At 40.7% G+C, this 3,894-nt stretch overlaps 1 pseudogene; it reads right to left on the reverse strand.

Moving 5' to 3' along the window:
- Nucleotides 1–980: 980 nt before the first annotated feature.
- Nucleotides 981–3,582, reverse strand: LOC122643600 (annotated as a pseudogene).
- Between the last annotated feature and the right edge of the window lie 312 nt (nt 3,583–3,894).

Consider the following 3,894-nt stretch of genomic DNA (forward strand, 5'->3'; position numbering starts at 1 on the left):
CAGAGATTCAGTGATCTTAATCAGATGACAAAAACACGATCAAACATCATTGAAATAATATAATAATATATTTGATACTATTGTAAATAATTTACAAAAACACCACTAGATCTAGATTCCAATCCGATTGATATCAGACTTTCTCTCTACCTGATACTCCCCAATCAAGGGTAGTGGATTCCATGTCGAACATCTGTTTCGTTCACGATGCACAATCACGAATTCAACACATCGATATATAGTCCACATGGCATCAACCACTGGTGTACCAAAACCTGCAATGTAACACCACAACAATAATGATCTCTCAAGTCCAAGGGTCAACTTGTGATAAGTACGCATCTTTATTTAATACAATAAGCAGTAATACATGCAAGAATATGTACCAGATTCTTTTCTATACACATACATGATGCGTCATTACATTTATGCTCTGAAATCATCATTTCTAGTGACATACAATATAACAATCATATGAACAGGATGTCAAGTCATATCCCTAATTGATAACAGTTTTGAGTGAAAAAACCCATGAAACAAACTTATAAGCCCCTAAATATAGATCATGCAATAAATAGAATTTATGATTATTTATTTCAAAAATATTCAGGTTTGATGGATACTTGTGTCCCTCCAATTCTACTATGTGGCATTCTATGACTCATATCTTATACCTAGTCACGTTTTTTTTTTTTTTTTTAAGATAGATAGTATCACTTTATTGAAAAGAAAAGAAAAATAACTATACATTGAGTATTGGCTAAGCTAACTCGGGATTGAGTTAAGAATGGGACCGAGTAGACTCAAGATCCGATCCCAACTACTCCGGTATATATCAAATCCTTTATCTCCCTTCTCAACAACCAAAAGCAAGGAGGTGTGAATTGAAAGAACTATTTATGATTTACAAATACAAGACATCTTGAAAAATTCCGAGCTTTCTTGGCTTTCTCCCTCCTTGTGAGATCATTGTTATAACGTTAAGACGTAGGAGGAGGAGGAGGGCTCAGAATTGGATCGCTATGATCAGGAAGAAGCATTCTGGTATTGAGTGCAATGGAGATGATCAAGGCAAAGGAGACCAGAACCGAGAGTCCCGATAGCCCATACATTAGTCCTTGTGCTATGCCATCCTTCACTTGTTGTGCGTATTGTGTCGCAGCTAGGGCCAACATCGTGACGGGAAACGAGTACGCCCACCATGCAACGTTGAATTTCTTCACGGCTTTCTTGAATAAGCTAGCTTGACCTTGAAACCTATTCATTCATTCATAATATTCGCACGTACAGAGAGACATATATGATCAATTTCATTGTTGAATTGAATGTTGATCGATCGATCAATCGATCACCAACAAAAAAATAAAAAAAAATTGGTGCATGCATGCATGCATAGTGACATAGAGATATTGATAGAAGGACGGAATTTCCCTCCATCCACGGTGAATGCTGGGATTCCATTCACCAAGGGGCCAGAGAAGGAGGGAATGGATATGATATTGGGAGGGTATTTTGAAATATACTAGGACCCTAGGATGATGGGTGAATCGTCTTCTATGGGTGGAGGGAATCTTAGTTCTTACTAGAATTTGACTTTATTCATGAAACCATGATATTTTGGTTTTATAGAGGAAATCGTAGTGTGCCTCCTTCTCAAATAGAGAAAATATAAGATTGTTCTTTTGCCTTCAAATTTAGTCTTTCATTCATCTTGTACGATGACTCCACAACTCCATCTTTTAATTCCTTCAACTTTTCCCATAACCCACTAATAATAATTTTCGTAACTTTTACTACCTAGTAATGAAACAACAATGTATAATAACCAACACAAACTTCATAACAACATCATAACTTCATCCACATTCCAATTCCCCATCCGCGTACACGTAACCGAAAAAAAAAAAAAGTACAATGGTTGTGCCTTCCACAGTCCACACCCAGCCAGCAACCCCCTCTCTCTCTCTCTCTCTCTCTTTCTCTGATCCAGATCCTCTGCTGCCAAGCTGCCCGTCCTGTCGTGTTGCACAGACACGGCAAGGAGTGCAATGACCGCCTTACCCTTGCTCGAACGCCTTGCCAGAATGGAGGTAAGGCGATCATTGTACATTTTGTTATGTCTGCGCAGCAGGGCGCAGGACGGCAGCTCGGCAGTAGAGATCCAAATTGCGCTCTCTCTCTTTATATTGCTATATACTTCCAAAATCCCAACTTGGTCACTCTATGTTTTCATCTGAATTCTATATTTTTTGTTTTTTTTGGTAAATAATCTATATTTCTTTAGGAGAAGGGTTTTTTATACAAGCTTTTGGAATTTGAAAGCTTCCGAATGGGAGGGGGGGGGGGGGGGGTTGGCATTTTAAAAGAGTTTATTGGCATCTAAGAAATTCAAGTATAACAGTGTACCATGCACGGCCATACATGATGTATAAGTTGATTATTTATGTTTTGGGAAAAAGATTACTACACTACCCTTGAATTATTATACCCTCCTCACTTAATAAATTATGGGACCTATATTGATATTTCTCTCTCTTATTTTGACCAAGTAAGTCAGATGATATAATTTTAGATGGAGCCATAGGGAAAAAATTGCTACACTTGCACTTGTAGGAAGCCCTGTCCCTTTTGTTTTAGTTTTTTATCTTTTTAGCCTGAGTAGAAAATTATGAATTTCAACCTCAAAAAAACAAAAACAAAAAAAAAGTTTGAAAATTAAGAATCCGAATTGTACCTACCAGAGACTCGAAGAGGAAAAGTGAGAGGAAGAAGAGCATCTTTGATGAAGTATCAAAGTTTCGAGAGATGGAGTCCCATGCCAATTAAGCTTGCCATGCTTGGCGCTGCAAAGAACAAGAAGAAGACCTGCCGCAACATTGCCGGCAGGCTATTCGTCGCCGATAACCTCTGATAGAGAGTGACAAAGAGCACAAGATAATGAGCCATGCCCAGAGAGAACATGCACATCGCACTCTCCTTCCAACCCATCTCAGCCGCAGCTTGAGCTCCTGCCAGGTTACCCATAACCGATAAAAGGCTAGTAGGGTTAGCCACCTCAGATAAGAAACGCTTCCCTTTGATGAACCATTGACCGTAGATCTTCACATCCAACACAATCACAGGCAACACGAATACCCACCAAAGGATGAGATAGGAAAAGGTTCTGGGAGCAATGAAAGGAATTGATTGGAGAAGAAGAAGCCATGAAATCCAAGGAGCGAAGAGGTAGTTGACACCAACGTGGTGAAGGAACTCGGCTTTGACCATTTTGAAGTAGAAAAAGCAGCGGAGTAAGTAGAGGAGAGATAATAGGAGGAGGAGGAAAAAGAGAGCGAGAGACCAGAGGAAGATGGTGACTGGGGAGGGGACCATGAGGATGAGACGTTGGAGAGCGTTAGGGTGGGAAGTGGGTTCTCCTAAGGTCTTCCATAGTAAGGCTTGGCCACATAGGGAGAGGCTGATTCTGAAGTAGCCAGCGTGGATCTTTGTTAGGATGTTCGATTGAGATGGAAATATTGGAGGATCCGACTCCTCTACTTCCAAGGCGGGCACTACTTCCGTGCACCTAATTTTGCCCAGCATATAAGGAGGGCGGAAAGTACCGCCTTACCCCCACTCGGGCAGGGGCAAGGTGGTACTTTCAGCCGCCTTGTATGTGGGGCAAAGTTGGGCGCACGGAAGTACAGCCCGCCTTGGAAGTAGAGAAGTCTCTTCCAATATGGGAAGTCTCTTCTTCCCATCAACTTGTGTGATCATCTGCACCTGTGATTTGATGGTGGTGGTGGTGGTGGTGTTCTCCATCGATCAATATATCGATGGTTCTAGATGAAAGATAAGTGATCTTACTGAACAGACTAGTCTAGCCTTTGTTATATAGACGATGAAGAAGAAAGG

This window comes from Telopea speciosissima, chromosome 10 (assembly GCF_018873765.1).
Source record: "Telopea speciosissima isolate NSW1024214 ecotype Mountain lineage chromosome 10, Tspe_v1, whole genome shotgun sequence".
NCBI lineage: Eukaryota > Viridiplantae > Streptophyta > Magnoliopsida > Proteales > Proteaceae > Telopea > Telopea speciosissima.